Genomic DNA, 17097 nt, shown 5'->3' with positions numbered 1-17097 from the left:
TTTCAGCTGCAATGCTTCTCAATTATCAGCCAAAAAGCATACTTTCTGCTTTCATTTAAAATATTTATGCCCCAAATTCATAACCAAAATGAGCGGCACTGTAATTTTATAAAAAGAGAACAACAAATAAAATCCCACTGGTAGGAAGACCCACAAAACAATAAAAAGCCACAGAAGGACTAAAAGCAGACAGCCACAGTAGCAAGAGTCAAGGAGCAACAGCAAAGCATCCAAATCAAATATTCCCACCTGTCTGAAGATAGGTGCCTGTCCCCGCACCAGGATAGGATGAACTGCTGTGATGTCATAGAATGTTCATCCACATTCTGACTACCAATGGCAATTCATAAGATTGTGAACATTTGGAGCAGCTAGTGAGAGGGTCGTCTTGCCACAGGGAAAAAAAACCCTTCACACATGACTAGGACAACATCACATAACGTTTTATCCAGCAACTGCATCTGATCTCCCAAACATAATCCGAAGAAGCTCTAAGCCTTCCATACCTAGGGCGCTGTTTGATCCCTCCATGCTGTTTCTTCCTCCGCGTCTGCTGACCGTGCACCATGCTTGCACATTTGGCTCAAGTAAGAATGCTACACAGATGGTACATTTGGATGGCTGTTCTCCGATCCAGAATCCTCTTGAAGTCCAAAATCTCAGCCCCTTTAAGAAGGGAGGTAACGTTTAGAAAGGGGGGGGGGGGAACCAATCAGGCATGCATCTTCTGACAGTGGATTTTTTTTAAAAAAAAATCATTGGTTCGGGTTTAAGTCACTGCATATTAAAAGCTCCAGACGACATACCTATTAATGAATCACTGTAATCTGGGAAAAGGCAGGGCCAGCTGAGGGTATCTTGTCAACCCAACCAAGCTGCGTTTATGGCCTGTGCTCATACGGCCACCTGCTGCATTCAAGCCAGCCCCGCAGCACATGTGGAGGAGGGTGATGCATGCCACCTCCCAAACCGAGCCCAAACCTCGGCTGCTTTAACCCTTTCAGAGCTGCAGGCCCAGGAAAGAAGAGGCTCCTCCTGCCTTCCCCGTCAGAGCAGCAGACCTCTCTAGCCCCCCTCCCCGCTGGGCTGGACTTGGGCCCCGCAGTCCTCAGAGGCGCCCCCCCAGAATGCAGCTCAGTGGGATTCCTCGGGAGTCAGGTCGCACTCCCGGGGAACACCCAGGCTGTTCAGCCCTCCCAGAAGACGGGGGGGGGGGGCAGGATTGGGCAGAAGGGGGGGAAGCGAAGCGAAGGGCGCTCAGGTCTAAGGGAAACTCCCCCCCCTCCCTCCTTGCAGGCCGTTCTCGGCAGGGGCTCCTTCTTTGGTGGGGTGGGACTCCCTGTGATACCAGCACTTTTTTCCGGGGGAGGGGGAGTGTTCTGGGACATCCCAAGGAGGAATTGGGGGGAGAAGGAGGGCAACTTTCTCTATGAGTCCTGCTGTCAGGGTCAACAGCAAGCAGGTCCAAACAGATCCTCCTGCCTGAGAACAATTGAAGCTCCTCTGTGATGTGCCTGCACCCCCCTCATGGTGCCACCCCAGTCACTCGGCTGGCTTGACCCAAAAACCAGCCCTGAGTAAGGATAATGATGGCTTCCTCTCAGGGATTCCCAAGACACGCATGTTCAAAACATCCGTATGTATCCACTCACAGACCGGACCCAACATACTCCAAGGCCCAGTCCACACACAGAGTAGATGAGCTAGTAACAGACTTCAGGGGCTGTAATGGTCAAGGTCAGGAAAAGAATCTGATCCGATCTAAAAGAATCATTGCACACAGAAATCTAGCATCGCAGGGGGAAATTCTGAGCTACTGAGAGCGTACTGCTCGTCCATCTTGGCCAGAATGATAAACTATCTTGCCTTTGCAAAGAAGTGTAGGACTGAAGACCTTGGTACAGCCTCCACGTAGTAGGTGCATTTTCACTGCAGGGTCTCACTCCTTTTGATCTACCTCCAGTTCTTACGTGCCTGTACACGGGGAGTAAAGGCACGCCTTTGTGGGAGGTGTCTGTTCCCAATCCAATTGTATCTGCTCAAAAACCTTCAACTGGTACTACGCCTGTGATGGGAAAAAATGTCAACAAAACCATTTTGGCATGAAACAACTGCTCTTTATAACTGAAAAGCGCTAGGGGAAAGATAGCCAATGAATTCACTGGGGAAAGGCCACCTTTCAAGGACCACACCTTCCAGCATGGAGTGAGCAATGCTTAGAATTAACCACTTAATCTTGTACTTTCGGGGATGAAGATTATAAAGTCAGCCAGTGCATGTGTGCAGGGAATACTATTAGGCTTTTCAGAATTTCATTGTCAACATTAAACTCAATAACCCTTGGTTGCCTTTCCAGTACAGAGGTCTCCCATCAAGTCAAACCAGTCGAGCGGCCCTAACAAATGAGAGCTTACTACTATGTAAATCAGGGGTGTCAAGCATGCAGCCTGGGGGCCAGATCAAGCCCCCGGAGGGCTTCCATGAGGCCCGCAGTGGAACTGGCTGTCTTCTGCTTCTTCCAGTTTTGCTGCTGCTGCATCATCGTACATTTGGAGCTTACAGATACACACCTGAACAGCATACTCAAGATTGCAACAGCACAGACAATTTGAGGCAATAATTCAGAGCAAGAGGTTTCAGTTAACAGACACTGTTAAATAAATAAAATATCGCAAGACTGCTAATGTTTTTAAGCATGATTTTATTTTAAGTAAAAAAAACACACCCTTTGTGTTTGTGTCCTTTATAAAGATTATATTTCTACTACCTGGCATTACATTTTATGACACAGGTGGCCCGGCCCAACAAGGTCTCATTTATGTCAGATCAGGCCCTCATAACAAATGAGTTCGACACCCCTGATGTAAGTATTTCTTACACTGTGCCTGCTCTGTGCTCATAGCCTTGGTCAATTAAGGTGGGTGTACGGATGGCCTAGCAATCCCTGACTTTGGGAAGGGGTTGACCTAGATGGCCTTTGTTCCTCCGTAATTCCAGTTGCCCTCTGTAAACCCTTGATCTCCTCAAACCAGTGTGGACCACGCAGACCCCTCCTTCAAATACTACAACGCACTGGACCTCACATCACCACCTCAGGAAAATAAAAATATTACCTTTATAGAACACACCACTTCTTAGGATGAAGCAATTCAGGTATTTTTGGATCCAATACTGGAGGCCACATCTCAAAGGAACAACGATGGTGTCTCGAGGAACTTCAACAGGGAAAGTCGGAATGTAAATGGATGTAACCTTGACAAGGTAGGTGTCCCACCTGAACAGAGCAGAGAAAAAAATTGAGAACAAGGGATTCTATGATGTTTTCAAAGTTAGATTTGCAGTCTTAGGGTACTCATTAAATTCTTCGCTCCTCAGAGCAGGAACCTGAGCTATATAACTCCGTCACATGCTGCATGGAATGAATGTCGAATCATAGAATCATAGAGTTGGAAGGGACCTCCAAGGATATCTAGTTCAAACCACTGCAGAATGCAGGAAATTCACAAATACCTCCCCCTACACACCCCCAGTGGCCGCTGTTCCATGCCCAGAAGATGACAAAAAACCCTCCAGGATCTCCAGCCAAACTGGCCCGGAGAAAATGGCTTCCTGACCCCAAAGTGGCGATCAGCATTTCCCTGGTCGTGTAAGAAAGGGCCATGAGAACTAAGCACTGTACATATGAAACAATTCACAATCAAGACCTGAAACATCACCACCTTTCCAAATTCTGTACCCAGGGACCCCCAGATTCTACACACACACAAATTACATGCAAAAGATACAAATTAGCTTATTTTTGTGGACACATGTATGCTTTATTCAGAATCTTTACCAAGCTTTTGCAAGAGAAGGTTTTTCTCCTGGGGATGCTACCGTAGAAGCAGCTCTTGATTTAGGTCAGTAGCACACATGATGTGGAAAACATGAATGCAAGCCACACCCCGGAAGGCACAGACATTCCGTCACACAAAACAAAGGTCCCGTGGAGATGTTTTGAAACATAAAACTACAAACACCAGAACAAAGTGCTTGGTTTCTAAAATATTAAAGAAGAAGAAGAAGAAGAGAAGAGATTGGATTTATACCCCGCCCTTCACTTGGGAGTCTCAGAGCGGCTTACAAACTCCTTTCCCTTCCCCTCCCCACAACAGACACCCTGTGAGGTGGGTGGGGCTGAGAGAACTCTGACACAAACTGCTTTTTTTCAAGGACAGCTGTGCCAGAGCTTGTGACTGACCCAAGGTCACATCAGCAGGTGCAAGTGAAGGAGTGGGGAATCAAACCCGGTTCTCCCAGATTAGAGTCCGCGCACTTAACCACTACACCAAACTGGCTCTCAAACTGGAGTGATGGAAGCCGAAGCAGAACGTGGAAAGAGGTTATGTGTTAGGACGAAGGAGATGCAAGGAGCTGGGTGTCTACCAGAGAATGAGAGAGGAGGTGAGGAGTATTATGGTCAGGGAGTGGGTGAATGCCAGCTCATACACTGCAGCAGCGGCTGTGTTGGGGTTAGTATATACCGAGGTCACTATCATAGAAGTAACCCCAGCCGTAGGTTTCCCCATCTCTCTGACCCACCAACCCTTGGCCAGCTCATGGGAAGCACAGATCAGTATGGGTTAAGAGGGATTTAAGCCAGACACTCCCATCCTACTAAAACTGGTGACTGGTACAGCCAATATCCTGTCGGCACAAGGCCATGGATATGATAATGTAACCCCAAAGCATTGATGGGGGGGGGGGGGGAGATGCAAACATAATTCAACGAGGAATGCTGTTCACCCATGTCGGTCACATGCCCAAACCCATACGGGCAGGTATTTGAGATGCAAATGGGTTGCAGGAAGGCCTGAAATACATCTAGGCTGTTGAGCATGGAAACACCAATGTGTTTTAAATAAACAAAGAAACAGTAAAAGGTCTGGATCTCTTATCTGAATTCCAGAGTGCACAGTTTTCCTTTAAGGGTTTAAGACATGGCTTGTTGGACAAGTCCAAGGTCTACAAGCAGCAGGAGGTATTCAGCGACCCACCAGAAACTGGCCAATGGTCTACTTCAAGATCACCGTCTGCTTTCAGCCCTCCCTGTTTTAGGCCACAAATGGTTGGTTTAAGTGTTGGGTGCTGCAGGTGTGGGCCACGAAACATTTTTTAACGGGCTGTTAACTTTTGGAAACTCATCTGCAAACCTGACTGGAGCACCAAACCATCCCTTCAACAGATGCCCAAGACCATCTTCCCCTCTTCCACCTACATACAAGTGGTTTTGATAGGGCAAGTGATAAATTCAGGGTGTCTCTGTCCTGCCAAGTTATCTTGGGGCCCTTTTTACTTTTGTTAAAACTCTTAGTCTTCTGACATTTTAAAACAGAAAACAAAATTAAATTTCAGCAGGGCAATCTTCGTTGTTTTCTTCTTTTATGCTTGTGGCAGATAGTACTAGTCTGGATTACGGAAGGCTGGTAATGGAAGCCTCGGTCATATCTGAAGGGGGAGGCACCTTCTTGGGTTAGAAGTCCACTCCTGGACTTGGAGGAAAAGGATGAGAGCTGTAGGGTCTTGCCACTCCACCCCAATGAACAATGGTTGCTCACTACTATCTCCCCATATCAGTACCACTGTGCCCCCCCCCACTCATTAGCGCCCTTCATCACCACCTGGGCCAACACAAGCCTTACAGCTTCCTAGCTCTATAAACACTATAGCACATCCCAGTCTCCCCAAACACTTCTTCACCATAGCATATGAAGCAGCCTTGTACCCGGATCAGACCACCGGTCCATATACTAAATCACTGGCACAACTGTCCAATGTCTCAGGGCAGAGGACTTTTCTAGCCCTGCTTCCAGAGCTATTTGAACTGAGGACACGCGTTCAACTGGAGACAGAACCTGGGACATTATACATAGGGCAGTATATTTCATTTTAGAAAATGTATACCCTGCTTTTCCGCTCAGATGAATTACCAAAGCAGCTTATAAGTAGAAACAGGCCCGTAGTTAACCAGGGGCCCCTGGGGCCCGGCCTCCCCGTGATTTTAAAGGGCCCCCTTCCCAATTCTCGGCTCCCCCTCCCTCCCCCGGCCCCCTCCCCATCAGGGAGGGGGGAAGGAGTCCGGCCCCGTGCGGAGAGCCCCCATGCGACCGTCTCTCTCCCCCCCCGCTCGCAGGCCGGCGTTTCTGCTGCAGAGGGAAGCAGAAGCCAAGGTGGGTGTCGCCGGGGGAGGGGGCGGGCGACCACCAGGCCGAGCCGCCCCCCCCCAGGGAAAGGGACTGAGCAGGGCCACTGCCCCCTATAGATGGAAGGCCTGAACACCAGGCTCTGACGTCACCGCATGTAGTCATAACATTCCCTGAACTCTGCAGTTGCCAGCTCGCCCCAGGGAGAGCCTCCACCCACTGGCTGACCGCCCTGAGCAACAGCGGAGCCTTTGAGCCGACCTCTCGCAGCCCTGCCCACCTTTCCCGGAGCTGCGGCCGAGCCGCCCCGTCGGCTGTTCTGTGCTGAATAAAGAGTCCAGCCAGGCCCGTGGGCGGTGGTCACCGTCGCTGCAGCGCGTCCCTCCTTCTGTCCGTCCTCCTTCTCTCCTCTCCCACCGCCCCCCACAGAGGTTGGGCCCCGCTTTGACTGGGGCGGCAGCAGCATCCCTGTGTTTCCCTTCACAGCATTGTTTGGACAACATGGCGTTATCTGTCCAATTGGCGTTGGGCAAAATTCTGGGCGCACCTCTCCAGCCGAGCCCCAAAGCGCTGCGCTCGGCTTTGCTCCCCACCGCCAATGGCTCCTCATTGGCTCTGGCGCGGGTGTAAACAGTCCGCGTTCCCAAATCAGGATTCCCGTCAACAACCTGGCCATGGCGTTTTGCACCAGCTGCAGCTTCCGGAATACCCAAAACCCACAGAAATATGGGGACTGCAAGGAGCAAGTCCTCTTGAGGAACTTGAAGAGTAATTTCTTCCAAAAGACTTTTGAAAATGTTTAATAGTTTTGTTATCGTTGTTCTAAATTGGGACTTTCTATTGCTTGATTTTGATGTTTCAATTCTGATTGGCTTGAAAAGGCTGCTGCATTGGCATTTTCTACTTGTGACCACTTTTGGACCTGGATAGCCCAGGCTAGCCAGATCTTGGAAGCTAAGCAGGTCCGGCCCTGGTCAATATTTGCATGGGAGATGACCAAGGAATACCAGGATCTCTACACAGAGGTAGAAAATGGCAAACCACCTCTGAGCATCTCTTGCCTTGAAAACCCTATGGGGTCACCATAGGTCGGCTGTGACTTGATGCCACCCCCCTCAAGCCACTCTGTGCATTCATCTGAGTGGGAAAGTGGGGTATAAATGTTCTAAAATGGATTTTTTTAAAAAAATCACTCACAAGGACATAGCAAGCATCCAGTACTTGAAAGACTGCTAGGCTGCACCTTAAAGAGTTTGTACTGAAGCAGGAGATGAAACAGGTATACTTCGTCTGTCTCATATATTCCTGGTACTTTCATTCCACCTGCCTCCCGCTTCAAAGCAGCATATCCACAGCCTTGCTCAGGAAAGCAGAGGCAGAGGATACAGGCAGAAGAGCCAAGGAAAGAAAGGAGGAAGGAGGAGGAGGAGATTGGATTTATACCCCACCCTTCACTACCCAAAGGAGCCTCAGAGCGGCTTACAAACTCCTTTCCCTTCCCCTCCCCACAACAGACACCCTGTGAGGTAAGTGGGGCTGAGAGAGCTCTGACAGAAACGGCTGTTTTTCAAGAACAGCTGTGCCAGAACTATGGCTTGCCCAAGGTCATCCAGCAGGTGCAAGTGGAGGAGTGGGGAATCAAACCGGGTTCTCCCAGATTAGAGTCTGCGCTCCTAACTACTACACCAAACTGACTCTCAATAGCTGCAATAGCATCATCTCCTACTTCACAGATAAAGGTATAGTGCAACCGGATAACCCTAGATGGGCACACTGTCAACAAGACTGTCAACAAGCCTATGCACCATGTATCATATGTGGTGGACATGTGATAAAGCTAAAATGTTTTGGACTGAGATACATGCAGAAATGGAAAAAATTGTAAAATATAAGTTTAAGAAAGAACCGGAAATATTACTTTTGGGACTAGATGGAAGAAGTCAATATGGCAAAAAGGACATTGATGGTATATTATCACTACGGCCAAACTGACGTATGCACAATGTTGGAAACAAGATAAGATCCCTGATATTGAGGAATGGATAAAGAAATTACTTTTTATGGCCGAAATGGACAAAATGACATGGAAACTTAAAAATTTGGAGGCAGAAGAATTTTTTGCAGACTGGAAAGACTTTAAAGAGTATTTGGAGAAATACTGGGATGTAAAGGACAATTTGCTTTGCTTTGATAATTATTGAAAAATTAAAGATTAGTAGAAAAAAGATAGATATATAAGAACAATAGTTGAAAGATGAGTTACCTGTAGATGTGAAAAGTAAGAAAACGAGGTATGAAGAGAATAAAAGTTATTGACAGGAGGTTGGAGCACTGTGGGAAGCCGGAAAGGGGAGGGGGGAAAGGGAGAAAGGATGTATAAAAAATGTAAGTTTTGATATATGTTTGACTTTTTACTATATCCCAATAAATTGTTTTTTGGGGGGAAAAACAAGCCTATGCGCCATGGAATACAACTTCTGTATTCCGAGGCCATACTGCCCTCCCAGCAGTTGTCTTGGGAACAGCAATGTATTCTGTTGCACAACAGACACCCCAATGGTGATGTGGGTTTCCCTGAAATATTTAAACCGGAAAATGTTTCAATTCAAATTTAAATAAATACTGTTAAAGCAAAATCTAAATAAAATTTGCAAAAAGAAGGCAAATACCTCATTCACAAACCTGAACTATGCACAAGCACCAGGGTTTGTCCACACTTCATATCCCACATTTAGTCCATCTAACATGATTGACTGCCAGCACAACAGCTCTGACAACTAGAGAGGACCTATATTTATATATGTGGGGAGGAGATTTTTCCATGGAAAAATGCATCATTGGAAACATTTCCGTTTTGGAAAATTTTCTGCCCTACACCACTGACTGGCAGTTTGAGGGTTCCACACGAATGGCGCATACATGACAACATGGCTGGAAAATCACATTCATTTAGGGTTGCCAGGGCCCTCCAGTTCATTGGTGAGGTATGGGGGGTTTTTTTTGGCAGATCCAGGTTGGGAAACTCCTTGAGATTTGGGGATGGAGCCTGGGGAGGACAAGGACCTCAGCGGGGCACAATGCCACAGAGTCCACCCTCCAAAAGCATCCATTTTCTCCAGGGGAACTGATCTCTGTAGCCTGGAGATGAGCTGTCATTCAAAGGGACCCCCAGGTCCCACCTGGAGGCTGGCATCCCTACCCACATCCCTAGTTGAGTTTTGCAGCATTAACTCATGGAATCCCACTCATTACATCTGATTTTCCATGTGAAGGAAAATATGGATGAACCTGGAGGGCCTCAGACTGGGGTGTCCGAAAAATAACATGCTCTACAGATATAAAGCAGGAAAGCATATGGGCTTGGGCTGCGGGAAAATCAGTTCAAATTTATACAAGGAGTTGGGCTCCATATATCACTCATGCCATGGGGATCAACATCCTCCCTGTGAGATGTTCAGCCCCTGGCTGTTTAGTTAAAAGTTGGGTAGAAGGTAGATCATGGCACACTGGTAGATTACCATCCAATTTCTGATGGAGTACCCACTCAGATTCTGGCAAAGAAACATATGCTCTTCAGCATACATAAGGTAAAGGATTCCCTTGCTTGAAAGCTAGTCAAATCTGACTCCAGGGGGCAATGCTCATCTCCGTTTGCAAGCCGAAGAGCCAGCGCTTTCCAAAGACTTCTCCGTGGTCATGTGACCAGCATGACTAAATGCCGAGGCACACAGAACGCTGTTACCTTCCCACCAAAGCGGTACCTATTTATCTACTTGCAATTTCTTGCTTTCGAACTGCTAGGTTGGCAGGAGCTGGGGCCAGAGACAGGAGCTCACTCCGTCACACGGCACTCGGGTCTCGAACTGCCGAGCTACTGACCTTCCGGTCTGCAGCTCAGCATCTTAACCTCTGAGCCACCGCAGCCCCTTCTCAGCATAAATAGGATAATTTAACTTAGTGATGTCACAACGGTTAAGAAACCCTGAGCATAAACAACAGTTTTAACACAAGAGCAGACCACTCTGGGGCTCTAGTTTAAAAGGAAAGAGACCAAACATGACCAAAATCAGATTACACCACATGAGGGCAGCCAAGGCCATTGTCTAGTGACCCTGTCATTACCCCAAGGCACTGAAATCTTGGAGGGCAGTGTGCAAGATGCTCACCAGTGGCTTCACCACTAGAACAAGCTGCTTCCTCACATGCACACACCCTCCCAGAAGAGTGAACAGAGCACAGTTCTTCCACATTACTTTGAATGTCATCACTGCCAGCAAGGATAAAATAAGTGCCAAAGAAAGAAAAGGGGGGGAAAGTGATATTCTGAATGCACCTCTCCAAACACAGAATGTGGGACTGCTCCAAAGGCAATTCATAGGCAATCTCCCATTACTGGAGGAGGCATAGATCAGGCAACTCTGGCTGGGGTACCCAGGCAGACGCCCCATAATCCATATGGCCTTGAGCAGGGAAGTTCTCCACTCGAGAATGGAGCTCACCACACTTCTCAGGACTACAGGGGGGAAAATAGCGGTAAGGAACTTCCAATGGGAGCACCTGTCCTCATGACAAATATAATGATGAAGGGAACTTTAACTCTTGAAAGTTTATACCCCGAAAATCACGTTGGTCTCTAAGGTGTTAACGGATTTGAATCTTGACCCATGCTGTTGCCCTCAGCAACCAATATTCAGAGGCATCATGCAACCTCTGAGCGTGTCTAGCCTTCCTGGCTGATAGTCACAGATGGGTTCCCCGAATATGGCTAAACTACTTCTAAAGTCACCTCAGCTAGAGGCTGACTTTATTCTAGTCGCAGTGAATCCCATCATCTGATTACAGTGACACCCCCTTAAACACTGCAGCTACATCCCGGAAAATAAAAGCACTAAATGAAAGGGTTCTATAAGACAACGCTGAATCTAACAGGAGTGTGTTTCACAGTATCGCCATTTTGTTACCTGACGTAGGAGGTGGCATCTACCAAATGACTGCTTTTATTAGAGAAGAGAGAAGAGATTGGATTTATACCCCGCCCTTCACTACACAAAGGAGTCTCAGAGTAGCTTACAAACTCCTTTCCCTTCCCCTCCCCACAACAGACACCCTGTGAGGTGGGTGGGGCTGAGAGAGCTCTGAGAGAACTGCCCTTGAGAGAACAGCTGTGCCCGAACTATGGCTTGCCCAAGGTCATCCAGCAGGTGCAAGCGGAGGAGTGGGGAATCAAACCCGGTTCTCCCAGACTAGAATCCGTGCACTTAACCACTACCCCAAACTGGCTCTGTGCTGGAGCCTCCTGGGGTTGCCACCTCCCATCCTGAGTCTTCATATTGGCAAAGCTTCAGCCACATTCAGTCAGCCTCACAGCTCCAACTGAATCCCCATTCCACAGCCACCTGCGGCAATGCCACACCGCTTTTGGTTCAGTCATATTTACTTCTGGCTTGGCTAATTATGTCATGGAGTCACCTCTCAGCCTTCTTCCCCAAATTAAAAACAAACAAAAAACCCTACACCCTGGACAAAGAGTGCTATAACCAAGAAGCTTTATGGGAGGTTATCAGTACACTTTGAGTGAAATGGTACTTCCTTTTGTTTTGGCATGGATGGCCCAGGCTAACCCAACCTCATCAGATCTCAGAAGATAGCTAGGCTTGGCCCTGGTTAGTCCTTGGATGGAAGGAGGGGTCATTTCGAAGAAAAAGAGGTGCATGAGCTCATTAGCATAACTCATTAGCATATGCCACACCACCTGACATCACCAGAAGTCTGTTAGAAGTCAGCACCCACCACTCAGGCTCCACTGGACTGTTTTGGATTGCTAGCTATTGTGGGGATCTGTCCTCGCAGAGGAGGGAGAGCTTGTACCTGAATAAAACTTGGTCTTAAAGGTGCCACTGGACTGTTTTGGACCGGGGGGGTGGGGGGAGCTCTGCAACTTACCTGGCTGCTTCTTGCTCTGACTGAGGGCTGCTGGGAGCAGGGGGTGGGGCTTGTTGCATGTGCCCGCCCCCTGGGCTCTTTACTGCTGGAGCTCCGCTCCTGTGCGCTCCTGCAGGAAATGACCCCTGGATGGAAGACCACCAAGGAAGTCCAGGGTTGCTGCACAGAGGTGGGCAATGGCAAACCACCTCTGTTCATCTCTTGCCCTGAAAACCCTTTGGGGGTTACCTGACTACAACTTGATGACACTTCCTACTACCAGCTCATACTATGAGAACATCGTGGTGGTGAAAGTGCAGTCAAGTCACAGCCAACATATAGCAACCAGGTTGGCCCTGGTTAGTCCTTGGACAGGAAGCCACCAAGGAAATCTAGGACTGTTGCGGCGGGGAGGCGGGCAGTGGCAAACCACCTCTGATTGTCTCTTTGTCTTGAAAGTCAGCCGCAACTTCCCACTCCTACTTCCTTTTGCCCGTCCTGAATATGCTGCCTATCAACTACACTGGGTTCCTGTGAATCCCAGTATTAAGGGAAGGGGTTAAAGAAAAGGGTTCACTTTTCTGCGTAATGATTAATTTCTATAACCCTCTCTCATGGGAGGGGTGGGGCCTGTGACTGCGTACGGGAGCATCTGCTCTGCGTGCAGAAGGTCCCAGGCTCCATCCCCCGCACCTCCAAATTAAAGGATCAATGGGGGGGGGGGGGTGATGCAGCACACTTCCATCTGAGAACCTGAAGACCTGCTGCCTCTCAAAGTATACAATACTGAGTCTGATAAACCGAGAATATGACTCAGTATAATGCAGGTTCGCATACAGTGCTCCCTCTAAGCTGAGCTAGTGCGAGCTAGCTCAGTCTTTTAGCCTCCGGCTCACACATTTTTTGCCTTAGCTCAGGAAGGAATGGCTGCAGAGCAGACTAACTTATGCAGCAGCCAAATCGCTCACTCCCAACTTTAATGCCAGTAGCTCACAAGACTCCACAGCTTGGAGGGAGCATTATCATACCTCTTTTTTTCTAATATAAAAGCCACAAACAGCTCAGCCTTTCATAATTAAGGAAAAGCACTGATGATCTTGGTGGCCCTGTTCTGCACCCTCCCACCTCTACAATACCCTATGAGAGGCCTCCTGTCCTTGATACCTTGCCTAAAAATCCCAAGCATTAAATTTATTGCCCCTTCCCCCCTGCCCCCCACTGCTGAACCTTTTCACCATGACACCAACATCTCTTTCCCAGTCAGTCACTGCCAGTTCAGATGCCCGTCAGTGTCTTCCTGGGCTTCTTTGGCCCCAATGTATATTAACTGACACTGAACCACATTTGCTACAATGCTGCCCGCTCATCCAATTTTGAGACATCTCTATTTAGTACTCATGAATTCATGAATCTGCCTTCGGTCCATCACAGTCACTGCTGTCTACTTAAGACTGGCAGCAGCTCTCCGGGGTCTCAGGCAAAAGTCTTTCACATCACCTCCTGCCAGACCTTTTCACTGGAAATGCTGGGGATTGAACCTGGGACTTCCTGCATGTCAAGCCGAGGCTCTAACCACTGAGCCACAGCCCCTTCCGTTCTTCACAATCAGCTTTGGTTTTACCCCATTCATTTGGTGTCATCTACAAATCTGGCCACCCCTCCCCAGTCCAAGACGATTTATGAACAAGTTAAAGAGCATCAGTCCCAAAAGAGATCCCCGTGGGGACCCTGCTCCTTACTCCCCACCACTGCCAGAATGTTCACCAAATCGGCCAAGAGGAAATTCCTCAGCTGACACCAGACGTTAAAATGGAGAGCTGCAGCTACAGTGAAAGGCTGTTATGCACACACATGGATGACTGGCTGAACACAAAGGACAGAGAACCTTCACTATAACTACAGATGCGAAAGGAAAGGGGGAATTTGCAGGGGGAAAGGCAGGGGAAAGCGGCTCCTTCCACATTCAGACAGGCCACCCAGCACGATAAGGAGAGGATTCAAAATTCTTCAGAGCAGGCAGGAATCGGATCAAATCCTGCACCCGCCTGGAGATCAGCAGTCCAGGCACATTCGCAGCATACATGTGAAGCTGACAACAGACCTGAAGGAAAGCATCCTTTTCCCCTTGAGTGGAGACCTGATGTGCAGAAATGGGCACTCGTGGCTTTCCATGGCATGGAGATAAATATTAAACCAGGATATTTCTATGCTGCCTCTTCAGAGTCCTGTCAGTAACGTTACTTGGCATATAATATCCCATTCACTTCTAATAAAGGAAGAAGGTATTTTTCTCCAGGCTCGCTAGGAACCCTAAATGCATACTGTACACACACACACAAACCCTCAGCACAGTAACGCCTACAATTCTCATCACGAATGTAAACTTCAATTGAAAAACAAAACCCCAGTCGCACAACCAGGCAAGAAATTCACTTTGAGGCGTTTTCCTTTTGACAATGGGAAAGATACGCTTGGCTTGTACAACTAGATTGGCTCTGTATGTGTGTTGCTGTTGTTTTTAAATTAAAGTTGGCGTTCCTGCTAAGAACGGTAGGCATCAACGTGCAGATGCATGCTGCGAATGGGCCTGGTGTGCGGAACCCGGCACGTTAACCGGAAACCTGCAGCATCAGCTATGCTACGATCTTCCACACAGCTGACACTCCTACCTTCCAGAGCCAGACTGCGAGAAACGCGGCTGCCAGGGGGGGGGAAGCCCTCTTCGGCTAACGATCGCGCCCAACCATCTCTCACAGCTTCACCCTCAGGAGCTGGAACATGCACGATCCTTTGCATGAGAAATTATTGGTGTCCGACGCTGAAAGTTCCCAATGCGGCTTTCGTGCATGAGAGAGACACTCGATCCGGTCTCCCACTTGCCCATCATATCACCTTTCCGAGTTTATCCGGGGCGCGGATGGGATTAGATTGACGACCCGCCGCCGAAGAAGGCTTGCTGCCGCTCACTTCGTGGCCGGTATGCCCTCTATGCTGCAATGCCTGCCGGGAACCTGCAAAAAAATGCCCAAATTGCCTTCCCTCCTTTCTTATTGGCTTGTTTATGCGAGTCTTGCTATTGGCCAGATTGAGATCGGTAGGTGGAGCTGCCTCGTCTACGTTAGCCTGGCAGCACGAGGCGGGGAAGAGTGTGGAGTCATCTGAGGAAAGACGCGAGCAGAGTTTTTAGGCAGGCGGAGAGATGTTGACGTTGTTCACAAGTAAGCTCTGCTATGATGAATGGGGATGTGCATCTAAGTGTTCACTAAAGATTCGTGAGGATTTGCTTCTAAGAATTAAAAGGAAAAGTATGCTTTCTTGCAAAGGCGGCTTAGGTGGGCACAGTAGGCACAGTGAGTAGGGCCCACAATACTATTTGGGGCTCACGAGCGTCTTTGGATTTCTTTTAAAATCAGAAGGGGGGGGGGATCGAACATTTATTCATTCATCCATGCCCCGTAAGCGGGCTCAGGGCGACTTACAACATGTCATAAAACCATAAACGATTCCATACAACAGTAATGCATTAAAACATGAGTTAAAACAAGATTAAAATTTAAGTAAGAAATTTAGAATGTACCTAAACCTTTATTTATTTATTTATTTTATTTTAGAATGTACCTAAACCTAATGGCGAGGAGCTGCGGTGGCTCAAGTGGTTAAGACGCTGAACTGCAGGCTGTGGAAGGTCAGTAGTTCAGCAGTTCGAGACCCAAGAAATTGCAAGTAGATAAATAGGTACCACTTCAGTGGGAAGGTAACAGCGTTCCGTGCGCCTTGGTGTTTAGTCATGCTGGCCACATGACCACGGAAACGTCTTCGGACAGCGCTGGCTCTTCGGCTTTGAAACGGAGATGAGCACCGCAACCCTAGAGTCGGATTCGACTGGCTTTCGAGCAAGGGAATCTTTACCTTTTTTAAACCTAATGGCAGCTAGGCGGTTAGTTCCGTTCCTGTGTGGCCTGAGCTCATGCCAGGAGGGGTGGTGGATCACTCTGATGGAATTAACTCAACCACACCTGGCACCCGTGGTGCGCTTGAAGGAGGGGAGGCCGATGTTATTTGATGTCCACCGCCTCAGCCAAAGGCCTGGTGGAACAGCTCCATCTTACAGGCCCTGTGGTCAAAGAAAAGGTTTTAATTTTTTTCCTCGCATCAGGGAAAGAAGGAAGTGCTTAGGGCCTACGAAGAGCTATTTAAATTTTGCGTAAACCAGGAAGAAAACCAAAATATTGAAGCATTTAAAGTTGTATCAAAAATAAATTTTAATATTGACATTATTGTGGTGGGAGGGGCACACAAAGGGGTACGTTGTGCCCATGAAGCCGGTTGGTGGCAGGGCAGTAGGGTCTGGCCATGCCTGGCAGTGGGGGGGATGCCTGCCCTCTAACCGGGTGGGGGTGTGTGCAACCTTAATAATACTTCAACTGTGTTGGTATAAAGATTAATATAATCCATCCTGGATTATATACATCTTTATACCAACACAATTGTAAAATATATTTTTAAATATTTTTATGGGGGGTGGGGCCCACGAAGGCAAAAGTGCCTAGGGCTCACAAATGCGGTCCTGTTTATTGCATCTGATGAAGTGAGACAGAATTGAGGAAAGTTTATGCTGGAATAAGCGCCAACTCCAGGTTCAGAAATACCTGTAGATTTGAGGGTGGAGCCTGGGAGAGGGGAGGGACTGTGCTAGGGTATAATGCCATGCAGTCATTTTCTCCAGGAGAAGTGGAATAAATGTTTTAAATAAATAACAGATAAGTGATTGACGTAGTCTGGAGACCGGTTGTAATTTTGGGAGATTTCTGACACCCACCTGGAGGTTGGCAACCCTGGATTAAGGGGCAACTAGCCTCCCGTTTCATTTCACTTCTAAGGAAGCATGCTTGTTGGCTACAGCTCTCCTGAATGACTTGTCTTCAGTGGCAGGCAGAGCAAAATGAGCTTCATTCTGGGCTCCCGGGGTTGCCAGCCTCCAGATGGGGCCTGG

The 17097-nt window shown here is 48.2% G+C and overlaps 1 long non-coding RNA gene across 1 annotated transcript; it reads right to left on the bottom strand.

Annotated features, from left to right (window-relative positions):
- Nucleotides 1-1874: 1874 nt before the first annotated feature.
- Nucleotides 1875-15037, bottom strand: LOC107116429. Its single transcript, XR_001482707.1, has 3 exons — nucleotides 14774-15037; nucleotides 3114-3274; nucleotides 1875-2065 (listed from the first exon to the last, which is right to left on the bottom strand). It is a non-coding gene; the product is annotated as an uncharacterized LOC107116429 (long non-coding RNA).
- Nucleotides 15038-17097: the final 2060 nt, after the last annotated feature.

Source organism: Gekko japonicus, unplaced genomic scaffold (genome assembly GCF_001447785.1).
Source record: "Gekko japonicus isolate JY-2015 unplaced genomic scaffold, Gekko_japonicus_V1.1 scaffold6660, whole genome shotgun sequence".
Lineage (NCBI taxonomy): Eukaryota > Metazoa > Chordata > Lepidosauria > Squamata > Gekkonidae > Gekko > Gekko japonicus.
Note: the sequence above shows the minus strand (reverse complement) of the source record. Positions and strands in the feature narration are given on the sequence as shown.